Below are 14,828 nucleotides of genomic sequence, written 5' to 3'. Positions count from 1 at the left end.
CGGAGGTGAGGGGGAGGCCATCCATTCGTGGCCACCCCCTTGCGATCGCTCCCAGCCAATGAAATCCTTCCTCTGCTGCTGTATAGTAAACAGCAGCAGAGGAAGTGATGTCATCTCTCCTCGGCTCTGTATTTTCCGTTCCGGCGCTGAGGAGAGAAGACATCGATGTGAGTGCACAACACACACACAGTAAAATACACCAGGCACACTTTACACCCCCCATCACCCCCCGATCACCCCCTGATCACCCCCTAATCACCCCCCCCATCACACTGACACCAAGCAGTTTTTTTTTTTCTGATTACTGCATTGGTGTTAGTTTGTGACAGTTAGAAGTGGTAGGGCAGTTAGTGTTAGCCCCCTTTAGGTCTAGGGTACCCCCCTAATCTTCTCTAATAAAGTTTTAACCCCTTGATCACTTTTATGATCGCTGTATTAGTGTCACTGGTGACGCTAGTTAGGGAGGTAAATATATAGGTTCATCGTCAGCATTTTATAGTGTCAGGGACCCGATATACTATCTAATAAAGGTTTTAACCCCCTGATTGCCCCCTAGTTAACCCTTTCACCAGTGATCACCGTATAACTGTTACGGGTGAGGCTGGTTAGTTAGTTTATTTTTTATAGTGTCAGGGCACCTGCCGTTTATTACCTAAAAAAGGTTTAGCCCCCTGATCGCCCGACGGTGATATGCGTCGCCTCAGGCAGCGTCAGGTTAGTGTCAGTACCGCTAACACCCACGCATGCACCATACACCTCCCTTAGTGATATAGTATCTGAACGGATCAATATCTGATCCGATCAGATCTATACTAGCGTCCCCAGCAGTTTAGGGTTCCCAAAAACACAGTGTTAGTGGGATCAGCCCAGATACCTGCTAGCACCTGCGTTATGCCCCTCCGCCCGGCCCAGTCCAGCCCACCCAAGTGCAGTATCGATCGATCACTGTCACTTACAAAACACTAAACGCATAACTGCAGCATTCGCAGAGTCAGGCTTGATCCCTGCGATCGCTAACAGTTTTTTGGTAGCGTTCTGGTGAACTGGCAAGCACCAGCCCCAAGCAGCGTCAGGTTAGTGCCAGTACCGCTAACACCCACGCACGCACCGTACACCTCCCTTAGTGGTATAGTATCTGAACGGATCAATATCTGATCTGATCAGATCTATACTAGCGCCCCCAGCAGTTTAGGGTTCCCAAAAACGCAGTGTTAGCAGGATCAGCCCAGATACCTGCTAGCACCTGTGTTTTGCCCCTCCTCCCGGCCCAACCCACCCAAGTGCAGTATCGATTGATCACTGTCACTTACAAAACACTAAACGCATAACTGCAGTGTTCGCAGAGTCAGGCTTGATCCCTGTGATCGCTAACAGTTTTTTTGGTAGCGTTTTGGTGAACTGGTAAGCACCAGCCCCAGGCAGCATCAGGTTAGTGCCAGTAGCGCGCACTGTACACCTCCCTTAGTTGTATAGTATCTGAACAGATCAATATCTGATCCGATCAGATCTATACTAGCGTCCCCAGCAGTTTAGGGTTCCCAGAAACGCAGTGTTAGCGGGATCAGCCCAGATACCTGCTAGCACCTGCTTTTTGCCCCTCCGCCCGGCCCAGCCCAGCCCAGCCAAGTGCAGTATCGATCGATCACTGTCACTTACAAAACACTAATATAGGATATAGGAATATAGGATATAGGCATGACACCCGCTATTATTGTCCCTCCTGTCCTGACAATCCTGGTCTTTGCATTGGTGAATGTTTTGAACGCTACCATGCACTATTTGAGTATTAGCGTACAGCATTGCACAGACTAGGCACACTTTCACAGGGTCTCCCAAGATGCCATTGCATTTTGAGAGACCCAAAACTAGAATCGGTTACAGTTATAAAAGTTACAGTTACAAAAAAAGTGTAAAAAAAAAAAAAACCACAAAAAATATTTAAAATAAAAAAAACAAAAATAGTTTTATTGTTCTCTCTCTCTCTATTCTCTCTCTATTGTTCTGCTCTTTTTTACTGTATTCTATTCTGCAGTGTTTTATTGTTATTATGTTTTATCATGTTTCTTTTCAGGTATGCAATTTTTTATACTTTACTGTTTACTGTGTTTTATTGTTAACCATTTTTTTGTTTTCAGGTACGCCATTCACAAATTTGAGTGGTTATACCAGAATGATGCCTGCAGGTTTACGTATCATCTTGGTATCATTCTTTTCAGCCAGCAGTCGGCTTTCATGTAAAAGCAATCCTAGTGGCTAATTAGCCTCTAGACTGCTTTTACAAGCAGTGGGATGGAATGTCCCCCCCCTCTCACCGTCTTCCATGTTTTTCTCTGGCTCTCTTGTCCCAACAGGGAACCTGAGAATGCAGCCGGTGATTTGGCCAGCTGACCATAGAGCTGATCAGAGACCAGAATGGCTCCAATCATCTCTATGGCCTAAGAAACCCGGAAGCTACGAGCATTTCATGACTTAGATTTTGCCGGATGTAAACAGCACCATTGGGAAATTGGGAAAGCCTTTTATCACACCGATCTTGGTGTGGTCAGATGCTTTGAGGGCAGAGGAGAGATCTAGGGTCTAATAGACCTCATTTTTTTCAAAAAAAGATTACCTGTCACTACCTATTGCTATCATAGGGGATATTTACATTCCCTGGCATAACAAAAAAAATGATAAAAAAAAAAAAAAAAATGAAAGAAACAGTTTAAAAATAAGATAAAAAAGCAAAAAAAAAAAGCAAAAAAAAAAGCACCCCTGTCCCCCCCTGCTCTCGCGCAAAGGCAAACGCATGCGTTGGTCTGGCGTCAAATGTAAACAGCAATTGCACCATGCATGTGAGGTATCACTGCGAAGGTCAGATGGAGGGCAGTAATTTTAGCAGTAGACCTCCTCTGTAAATCTAAAGTGGTAACCTGTAAAAGCTTTTAAAGGCTTTTAAAAATGTATGTAGTTTGTCGCCACTGCACATTTCTGCGCAATTTTAAAGCATGTCGTGTTTGGTATCCATGTACTCGGCCTAAGATCATCTTTTTTATTTCATCAAACATTTGGGCAATATAGTGTGTTTTAGTGCATTAAAATTTTAAAAAGTGTGTTTTTTTCCACAAAAAATGTGTTTGAAAAATCGCTGCGCAAATACTGTGTGAAAAAAAAATGAAACACCCACCATTTTAATCTGTAGGGCCTTTGCTTTAAAAAAATATATAATGTTTGGGGGTTCAAAGTAATTTTCTTGCAAAAAAAAAATATTTTTTCATGTAAACAAACAGTGTCAGAAAGGGCTTTGTCTTCAAGTGGTTGGAAGAGTGGGTGATGTGTGACATAAGCTTCTAAATGTTTTGCATAAAATGCCAGGACTGTTCAAACCCCCTCCAAATAACCCCATTTTGGAAAGTAGACACCCCAAGCTATTTGCTGAGAGGCATGTGGAGTCCATGGAATATTTTATATTGTGACACAAGTTGCGGGAAAAAGACAATTTTTTTTTTTTGCACAAAGTTGTCACTAAATGATATATTGCTCAAACATGCCATCGGAATATGTGAAATTACACCCCAAAATACATTCTGTTGCTTCTCCTGAATATGGGGATACCACATGTGTGAGACTTTTTTGGAGCCTAGCCGCATACGGGACCTCAAAAACCAAGCACTGCCTTCAGGGTTTCTAAGGGCGTAAACTTTTGATTTCACTCCTCACTACCTATCACACCTATTTAGCACCTCAAACAATGAGATAGGCAGTCATAAACTAAAAGCTGTGTAAATTCCAGAAAATGTACCCTAGTTTCTAGACACTATAACTTTTGCGAAAACCAATAAATATACGCTTATTGACATTTTTTTACCAAAGACATGTGGCTGAATACATTTTGGACTAAATGTATGACTAAAATTGAGTTTATTGGATTTTTTTTATAACAAAAAGTAGAAAATATCGTTTTTTTTCAAAATTTTTGGTCTTTTTCCATTTATAGCGCAAAAAATAAAAAACACAGAGGTGATCAAATACCATCAAAAGAAAGCTCTATTTGTGGGAACAAAAGGACACAAATTTAGTTTGGGTACAGCATTGCATGACCGCGCAATTAGCAGTTAAAGCGACACAGTGCCAAATTGTAAAAAGTGCTCTGGTCAGGAAGGGGGTAAATCCTTCCGGGGCTGAAGTGGTTAAAAGCTACAAGCCTTCTCAAGCACTTGTGATCTGAATTCTGATACTGTTATGCAATTATCTGATTACCTAATGTGTGAAACTGCAAGTAGTCAATATATAACAATTGTACATTCAATGGTCATATTAGAAATGTTATGTTTGTTTCTCTATTGCTCTTTGCTGCTGATGTAACAAAGATAATCTGGACCCATTAATGAAACTCTATAATTGACTTAGTCAGACTGTTTAGTGAAATTTCCTGAGGGTTTGATCTCTCCCAATGAATAAAATCGTGTGGTCCTCTTAAGGCATATTTGTAAAAACAGACAGTAATATATGTTTTTAAATTCTTATGTGATACCTATGGCTAAAGTGTCATAAAGACATATCTTTTCTTTGAAAGTGTAAAAATTTAAACCTCAGTTAGTTTTTGGAGAAGACATTTTTCGGCACCTGTGTTCATCCTCCCGCCTCCAGCAAAGCCCCACACATGAACCATTGGAAATACATGCTGACCTTACAGATGAAGGATTCGACATACTTCACTCAGAGCACTCAGCAAGCAATCAGCCTGCATCCCAGTGACATTCATCACAGCTGCCGGCAACAGCCTTTAATTCATCTGGTATTTAACCAGGGTGAAATACCCTGTGGCTATATCATGTTTGTTGGTGTTAGATGAATCCAGCTCATCTCTTGATCTAAAGTTCAGGATTTCACACCCAACCGCAGCTTGTTCCATTACCCAAGAACATAGCTGCCTTTTCTTTGTCTTAAGCAATGTTTCTTAACCTGATGATCCTTTTAATTGGTGTCATGGTTTTTAACAGGGTCCAGAAAAGCAGAGAAATAAACAAAAGAAGACGAAAATTGAAAGACATTAAGATAACCTATATAAGAAACCCATGGCATGTTACTGAACACAATAAAAAATATTGACAAGCTAGCATTTTGTGGACATAGTGACTCCAGTGATATATAAATTAAACAGCAAATCTTCCCGAACAAATTACAGACACTTCTTCACTTACATATAAATTTAATAATAATTATGAATGACAATTTTTATTGGTAGGATTTCACCAGCTACACCGATGCATGCAGGTATTTGTAAAATATTGTTAATAATTGAAGTTTAATTTATTCTAAGCTGTGAATTCTTTACTGCTCTACATCTGTCAAAGATTGAAAAGACTGGCTCATCCCTGATTGCACATATGCAATAGCCAATTAATGAACAATTAAGGAACTCACAGAAATGTGGAAAAGACAAGTATACTAACGTAAAACTATATTGAACTGGGGTGAATTTGATTGTATTTTTTTCAAGGGTACACTTTTTTTAACTATTTCTATGAAAATCTATATTTTGCAAATAAACTTTTAATAAAGGGCAGCACAATGACACCAGATTAACAGAGCATTTTTCTTCTGGCAAGAGAGCACAGCAGAAGCTCTTAGATTTTATGCTGTCTTTCTCTGATTGAAAGTAAATCTTTTGGCTCACTTGGCAATGCTTAAAATTTTTGCTTCCTTTTACTCTGACTGTTATTGCAGATTAAACCCTCGTTCACATTGACCGCAGCTTAGAAATCGTGCTACTTCATCTGAAATTGCACGATTTCAAAGCTAAAGTAATATATGAGTAAATCCGCGCAAGGAAAAAACAAAAAAACAAAAAAACAAAAAAGGAACTGCTGCCTCTACAAGTACACCTCCACCTAGGTGGAGTGCACTAAGATGAATATAAAGGAGAATGTAGGCGTGGCGCTTTTCCGTTAAATGAAATGTTTTATGGTGAAAAAACAGACAGATACATTGTCTTCTAGTATTCACGTCTGAAATTACAGAAAGGGGAGTTTGTATTCCAATGGTGCCTTTCTTGCTAGTGCTAGTGATGGTGCTTCTTATTCGTGCTCCTACTGTGTTCCTTATTCGTGCTCCTATGCGTTTCGTCATTATACGTCAACAGGAGCGTCCACAGGAGCGCTCCTGTTGACGTCCAATGACGAAACACATAGGGTGGGGTCACAAACGTCTTACGTCACCTCCGGCTAGACAAAAACAGCTTTCTGACGGCATCCATCCACCCATACTTTCATGCTTATACAATTTATCTCAAATGTGAGTACAATTTTTTAACTAATAAAATAAAGTTTTAAAAAACGGTTTTACACTATGGGCATCCCTTCTCTTCTGCATGATGAACATACAAAATGCTGCTAACAACACTTAAAGCACAGACCAGGACCGCCAGGGATTGCTACAGTAGCAGATACTGTGGCTGCGCAGTACCCCTGTGGGGGTGAGGCTATTTGGTGAGTGCATGCACAGTAGGAGCACAAATCATTTTTTTCACAAAAAAGACCTTTCTTTTGGTGGCATTTAATCACCACTGGGGTTTTTATTTTTTGATAAACAAACAAAAAATACACACAATTTTGAAAAAAAAAAATCAATTTTCATAGTTTTTTATAAAATTTTGCGAACAGGTTATTTTTTTTCCTTCATCGATGTGCCCTGATGAGGCTGCACTGATGGGCACTGATAGGCTGCACTGATAGGCATTGATACTGTGGGACTGATAGGTGGCACTGATGAGGCAGCACTGGTGGGCACTGATCAGGAGGCACTGAAAGTCACTGAAAGGTGGCACTGATAGATAGCACTGATGGGCACTGATAGGTGGCACTGATGATGAGGCACTGATTGGCAGCACTGATAGGTGGCACTGGTAGGTGGCACTTGTTAGCAGTACCAAAGGGCACTGGTAGGTGGCACTGGTGGGCACTGCTTAGCAGCAGTGACTGTCACTGTGTGGGACCGATGTCCATTTACAGAAGCCGATAATCAGCTTATTTTATTCTCCTCATGCAAAAAAAAAGCAGATTACCGGCTTCTGTTTACATCATGTGATCAGCTGTCATTGGCTGACAGCTGATCACGTAGTAAAGGACCTGGTGATCACAGAGCGTGCCACAGGGGGTGCGCAGGCAGCGCAAGCACGGGAAGATGTACATGGATGCCCTCCCGGCAATCTAAGCGTGAAGTGGTTAAACAAAAATAATCTCTATTTCTTTCTCATGTAAACTACTTATCCCATCTCTCATAATATAATAGAGATAAACAAAAGGCATACATGCCCAAGCTCCTTCCATAGATACATTGGAGGTGTGAGTATAGCCCCCCCAGGGAAAGGTAGTGTATTATTAACAGGATTACAAGGTAAAAAGCAAGAGAAAATGCTTTAAAGTATATCTAAAGACAAAACATTTTTGGGGTTTGGAGTGGTGTTAAATCAGAGCCACTGACAGTTTTTTTTTCTTTTTTTCCCCAATAACTTTATTATGTTTTCAAGGATAAACATAGGCATTAACCATAACAGTACACTTAAGAAGATGTCTAATGGGGCTCATACCCCTGCAGGGAAGGGTAATACAGTAAGTGGATAAATTACTGTATAGGGACCATAGTGACGCTGGGTGGGACCCTGGGCTGGGCTTGGAGCATATAAGACTCTCATTTGTTTCTAGCCAATCCTTCTGGCATCACACACTGTGCACACTACACATACTCATCTAGATCATGGCCCCATGTTCAAGGTAATCACTGGAGATGTTATATCCCTTACTCTGTTTTAATCCCTTGAGCACACACTCTCACCTACCCACACACCTACACACTCTCACCTGGGGGTTCTATATTCATAAGCATATTTGCCCCAGTTTGTATTCATATATTTTTACACTATGGCTATGCCCCCTTCTAACTCTTCTTTCTCTGTATCTCTAGCTTTTCTTTGGTTGTGGGTTCTATTTAATCTTATTCATGATTTTGTAAAGTGTAGTTTCTTATATATTTCACTCAATCATTTATTTTTTAAATTCTATATTTTTATTTTCCAACCTTTTTAAACATAGAAACAAACAAAAAACATTTGCATGAGTGTATCAAAATATATCTTAAACATATATCCATTCTATTTCCTGTAGATATACAGATCTTGAAAGTTCACATTTCTTATATCTTATGTGTATCGACATATATATATACGTTCTATCTTCATGTGTTTCCTACAAAACGGAAAAAAAAAAGAAAAAAAAAGAAAAGGAACGCCTCTGCTCCCTTTGAATTAATCCACCTGCTCCCCCTCCGCGAATGCACAGCCATATTCCCTGGTACTGACAAAGAGAGACCATTGTATCCATTTGTTGTTAAATTTCTCCTCTTTACCTAGCATAATTGCGGTGGCTTTTTTCCATAGCTTATATCTCGGCTATTTTTTTAAGCCACAGCGCAATCAAGGGGGGTGATTCCTGCTTCCATAGAGCTGGAATGCATGCTTTAGCGGCATTCAGTAAATGGGCAATCATTGAGTTTCTATACCTGCGCTTTGGGAGCTCTGAAAGATGGAGAAGATATCTAGTCAGATCGGATTCCAAATCGTACTCAGTTAGTTGTCTTATAGTGCCTCGTACTCTAGACCAAAAGTCCTAGTTTCCGACAGGACCAGAAGATATGCAGCATGTTGCCCTCTGCCTTTCCTCAACGCCAGCACCTGTTCGTCTTTTCCGGGTAGATCTTGTGCAGTGATGATGAAACTTTATACCACCGTGTAAGAATTTTGCAGCACAACTCTTGATATTTGCTAGCTGTTGAGGAGTAGTGAGCAAAGCAGAGATTATAATTCCGTTGTTGTTTAGAAAATGTAGTTTTCAAATCAGTTTCCCACTTTAAGAGGAATCCGGGAACATACTCCGCAGATGGGTCTATTAACAGTTTATATGCCTCAGATACCCTGTGGGCGGAGGGTGTTTTTATCAGACATAGATTTTCCATTGGTGTATTTAAACAGTCTGATCTCTCCCCAACGAGGAGGGAAATCAAGAAGTGTGTAAGTTGCTGCATCCGCCATGGATCCAGTGGCAGGTTAAACAACTTTTGTATCTCCGCTCTGGTCTTCAGCCTTGATTTTTCAAGAAAATCGCCTAAGCGAAATTTACCTTGTCTAATAATTTGTTTAAAACGGTTATCTGTATAGCCTGGGGGAAATTCCGGATTTCCTAGTACTGGGTAGAGCCGAGTAATTTCCCCAGTTGTCTTTGAAAAAAGATGGCTTTGCTGAATTACTCTCAGTGTTTCTCCTATTAGAGGATGGAGTTTTAGAGTTCCCAGTGCCCTTGGCTGCAGCCATGGTACGCATTGAAGTGGGATCTCTGTGCACGATTGTTCTATTGCTACCCAGGCTTTATTTCTCCCATCTCTACACCAGGCTAGTACCCTAACAAGGTGTACTGCATTATAGTATCTAACCGGGTCTGGCCAAAAAATGGTGAGACAGACGCGGATGCTTTTTTGCCCAGATGAAACTAATGAAAGCACTACATAATGCTTTCAGAAAGAATTCTGGGATAACTATCGGTAGAGTCTGAAAAAGATACAATAATCTTGGTAGTATGTTCATCTTGAGGATAGCATTCCTACCCATCCATGTATAAGGGGCTTTATTCCATCTTTCCAGGTCGGAGGAGAGTTCCTGCAGTAGCGGAGGGAAATTGGCTTGGAAAACGTTGTCAATTGAAGAGGATATTTTAACTCCTAGGTATATCAGGTGTGACGATGCCCATGGGAAGGAAAATGATGATTGGAGAGATTGGACTCGTGTAGGTATCAACATTATATTAAGTAATTCCGATTTTTGAATATTAATTTTAAAATTTGAAAGAGAGGCATACCGTTCGAACTCTCTTAATAAGTTTGGCAATGTGGTTTCAGGTGATGTAATAAAAAACAATATATCATCGGCAAAAGCCGCTATTTTATGCTCAGACTTGTTGACCAAGCATCCTTGAATATCGCTTCTTCCCCGAACATGTCGGAGAAATGGTTCTAAGATTAATATAAAGATCAACGGGGATAGGGGACATCCCTGTCTTGTACCATTGCTCAAGTTAGAATAGGAAGAGGTCACCTCATTGATTCTTACAGCTGCGGCTGGGACCGAATAGATAGCCTCTATCCATTTGTTAAATGCCCTACCTACACCAATATGGGTTAACGTCTCCCTCAGGAATTTCCAATCCACCCTATCAAAGGCCTTTTCTGCATCGGAGGATAGCAAGCACAAAGGTATTTTATGTAAATGGGCCAGATGGATGATGTCTAGGGCTCTAGTGGTGTTATCCTTTGCCTCCTTCATAGGCATAAAGCCTGACTGATCAGGGTGGATGATCTACTGAAGGTGAGGTTGTAGCCTTGATGCTAGTATCCCTGTAAAGATTTTTAGATCCACGTTTAATAAGGAGATAGGTCGATAGGTCGATAATTCTTGCATTGAGCAAGATTTTTACCTTCTTTCAGAATGACTGTAATATGTGCCCTTAGAGTATCTTTCGGTATAGATTGATTTTCTAGCAGAGAGTTGAACGCTTTTGTAAATCTAGGACCTAGAGTGGAAGCAAAGGCCTTATAATAGGCTAACGTACATCCATCTGGACCTGGGGCTTTATGAGGTTTAAGTGCCTTGGTCGCACTCATATATTGTTCAATTGAAATCGGAGCATTAAGTAATGCAGATGCATTGGCTGGTATAGACGGTAATCCCGATGAGGCAAGATAGTCGCAAATTAATTGTCGCATTTGGAGGCTTTGGTCATACGAGAGATTGGACAGCAAGTTATAGAGGGATAGATAATATTCTCAAAATGTCTCTGCGATTTCACTTGATACAAAATGACGTTTCCCTCTCTCTGAGTCTATGTGGGGAACATAGTTTCTCCGGGAGATTTCCCTGAGTGAATGAGCCAATAGTTTGCCGGATTTATTACCATGTTCATAGAATAAATTCCTGGCCCTCAGTATCTGTGTGGGTATCCTGTCTCAGCATAGAGAAGAGTTTTTCTCGCTCTAGCCTGAGGTCAACTGCAACCGATTGTGAAAGAGATTTTTTATGCTTTGATTCTAAATTGGCGACCGTCTTTAGTTGGGCTAGGAAAGCAGCTTGATTCTTTTTTCTGCATTTCAGTTGCTTTTTTAATTAATACACCTCGCATAACACACTTAAGTGTTTCCCATATCGTAAATGGTGAAACATTGTCTGTTTTTCGTTAAAGATTCTAGTCAATTCTTTGGTGAGGTCGTTACAGAGTGGATCTTCTTGTATCAGTGATTCATTAAGTTTCCATGACCATGGTCTACTAACTTGTCCAGTTGGAGATCTATAAACATTGGTGCATGGTCGGATATCCTCTGTATTTCAATTGAGGAGTTCGCCACTGTTGATAATAAAGATTGGGATACCAATACATAATCAATTCGGGAGTAACTGTCGCGAGGGGCCGAACAGAAAGTATAGTCCCGCTCGGCTGGATGCTGAATTCTCCAAATGTCCACCAGGCAGACAGTTTGAAGGGCTTTTTTAATTCGTCCAAGGTGTGAGTATGAGAGATGTGAGGTAGATCTAGAAGTGTCTAATTCTGGGTCGAGCGCCACATTGAAATCTCCGCCCAATATCACGCCCCCTCTCCATAAAGCCTTGTAAAGCATTAAGAATGCCATCTAGGCAACTTAACTGAGCACGATTTGGTAGATAAATAGAAGCTAGTGTAACTCGAAGACCAGCCAAATCTCCCTTAAGGAACACGAAGCGTCCCTCCCAATCGATCATCTGGTCCACAAGAGACCACGGAATTGACCAAGAAAGCAGGATACTCACTCCCCTCGTCTTGGAATTGAGGCCTGTACTATGAAATACATGTGGATACTGGTCATCCTGCAATTTTGGAATCTTCCCCGTTTGAAAATGGGTTTCTTGTATAAATGCGACTTGTGTAAGCATGCGCCAAAGTTCAAGTAGAACCGTTGTGCGCTTCTCCGGGAAGTTCAATCCTCCGTTAACATTTAAAGATAGGCAGCGTACACTGGTCATACTGAGACCAAGGGTCTATAGTCTGTGCACCAGGAGAGGGGGAGCAATAGGGGGGAGAAAAAAAAAAAGAACAAACCACGCAGCAATCTAACTAGTAGGGCCCTTATTTGAGCCTGCACACCCCTGCGGTGTCTGCCCAGTATAACAAGGAAGGGAGAGCACTGGGTGGCAAAAAAAAACCTATGAGGGGAAAGTGGTACCATGACACCTAAAGCGGAGTCACTCGGACCGTATTAAGCTCTGCCAGAACCAGTCCTCATAACAAGTATCTATCTATATATATATATATATATATATATATCTATATAGAGTATCTATCACAAAGATCAGTATTACGGAGGGAAACCAAAAGAACCTGCCTCTCTCGCATCCCACCCCCATACCCAAACAGACCATCGACCTGCCCAAACAGAGAAGAAAAAAAAAGAAAAAAACATCCCCACCTTCTAGTCATACCCCATTATATTGATCTGTATTCAGAAGTTGCCATACTTGCCCTCTAACAGTCATTAGTAGCATTTTAATAGCATTCGGACCACCTGCCCCTAGTGGTCTCTGTATATAGCAGTTATACAGCATTTATCTAGACAACAATATTTTTTTTTCTTTGCACAACAACAAAAGATGGAAGGGAGAAAAACAAAATAATACCATGTCCTCCCGACATTATCCTTGGGATATATAACACAGTCATTCTTCCCTCTGCCCCCCTCCCCTCCCTCCAGAATACATTTTTATCACATTTTTATCATGTTTTATCACATCCACTCCCCTCCCTAGACATCTGATATATCATGTGTACCGTGTTTATCTAATAGAAGAGAAGAGGGGGAGAGGGAGAGGAAAAAGGCATGGAGGGGGGCAGAGAGAGGAAGAGAAGGAAGATAAAGGAAGGAAAAAGAAAAAAGGGGAGAGAACGCGAAAGGAGGGGGGAGAAAGGGGATAAAAAACAAGGGCGAGGAAGGAGAAGTGGGCAAGGGAGAGAGAGGGAGCGAAATGGGCAGAGGGAGAGCAGCGAGGAAAACGGGTAGGGAGGGGGGAAGGGAACAAAAAGGAACAAAAAAAAACAGAGGAAACGATGAAGGGGAGGCATAGAGAACATCATAGAGGCAAAAAAAAGCACATAGCAGTATTTATATATATTTGTTGCCCTCCACCAAGCATATCGGTACACCATTATAGTCCACAGTACCCATTGATCAGGCCTTCCGAGTGATCGCCTCTTTAATGTTATAAACATGAACCCCACATAGGGTGTCTCTGGGCTTACCATCTGCCCGAGGGGCCATGCCCTGAATCCGGTGGACTCTGTCCAACTCCAGATCTGCAGCAGGATCTTTTCCCAGGATTTTATTTAATATGGCTCTAACCACAGAGCCTAGCTCTTTCCCTGGCATGGTTTCAGGTATGCCCCACAGTTTTAAATTGTTCCCCCTAGTCCTGTTTTCTAAATTGTCCTGTTGGAGTCGGGGAGCATAGAAAGAGTGTAGCTGTAGGGTTGAGTTGGCTTCCAGAGTAATTATCCTCTGGTCTAAAGAAATCTGATTTTGCTCCATAGTGTCAACTCTTGCTGATAAGCTATGCGGTGAATCTTTGACCTCTTTAAATTCCTCCCTGAGCACCTGTTGCAGGGTGACTGACATAAGGTCCAAATCAGATTTTGTAGACAGTGCTGATAAAAAAGCCCTAGTGTCAGGATCTCCCAACAAAGTAGATAGCCCAAATAAAGCAGGTAGCCCAGGAGGTGGCCCAGGAGAAGTATATAATGTGGACTGAACAGACTGAGTAAGCTGAGCAGGCTGAACTGACCCATCCCCTGTATACCCACTGTTTACTTGTATGTGTTCTACTTGCACTGGCTCTGCGCTGTTCCCGTCACTCTGCCTAGCAGTTTGTCCGTGTGGGAATCTCGTGCTGAATCTCGGGGAGGTACCCGGGGAGAACCCCCTGTAGGCTCATCAGTCTCACCTGTGTACAATGCCATAGACAGCCGGCTAGACCCCCCTTCAGCGTCGGATTGCATTTCTGCCAGGAGGTAGTGCAAGGCTCAGAGACCTCCACTCAGTGCGTCGTGTGTAGCTGCTTCAGACGTACTGATTATGTGAGACAGCGCTGGTGTCGTCTGCAAAGCTGGTATCGCGGGAGCTCATACAGAATAGAAGCCTGTAAGCAATGAGCTACGGGTGGCGGAAGCGGTGTGAGGGCTCATGGAGAGGAGCCAGCTGGTGATTTGCAGAAAGCGGCAGAAGAGGGATGACTTGTATAGAGACCGAGAAGAGGAGTTGGAGAGACTCCACAAATCATTGAACCCTTTTGGCATAACCATTCTGGCTAACAGCATTTACTGCAATTTTGAGTTTATCAATGGAGTGAGAAGCTCTGGGCAATGAAAGGCATTTCTTCGTGGACACCATCTAATAATGCTATGCTGTTTAACCCACTTGCTGACGGTAAGGGTCAGTGTGTTTGGGTGATGGGCTCTTTCTCCTTTTATGTCTACATAGATTTATTATGAATTGATTCAGATAGCCTAAAACCTGGAAATTTTTTTATGGTTCAACATATGGACTTTTTGAATATGATCTTTCTATAGCGCTACACCTATACCCCACAATGAGCTACGGGTGACAGTAGGGTTTCCTCGCTACACCTCCGGATCGTCTAGAATGTCTGGAACCTCTTGGCATCTCCCCTATAGGGGCTCCAAACAGGTAGGTCAGCCCCTCTGGTTGTATAGCAGCAGAGCACG

General features: G+C 41.9%; 1 long non-coding RNA gene across 1 annotated transcript in view; it reads right to left on the bottom strand.

Annotated features, from left to right (window-relative positions):
- Positions 1-14,335, bottom strand: part of LOC141145832 (uncharacterized) — a 487,618-nt gene extending 473,283 nt beyond the window's left edge. The window contains exon 1 of the long non-coding RNA XR_012244665.1: positions 14,048-14,335. This is a non-coding gene — a long non-coding RNA (uncharacterized lncRNA). The remainder of the gene's footprint in view (positions 1-14,047) is intronic.
- Between the last annotated feature and the right edge of the window lie 493 nt (positions 14,336-14,828).

The sequence above is a fragment of the Aquarana catesbeiana genome, linkage group LG05, assembly GCF_042186555.1.
Source record: "Aquarana catesbeiana isolate 2022-GZ linkage group LG05, ASM4218655v1, whole genome shotgun sequence".
In the NCBI taxonomy this organism is placed as follows: Eukaryota; Metazoa; Chordata; class Amphibia; order Anura; family Ranidae; genus Aquarana; species Aquarana catesbeiana.
The sequence above is the reverse complement of the archived record's forward strand: the minus strand, read 5'-3'. Positions and strand labels throughout refer to the sequence as shown.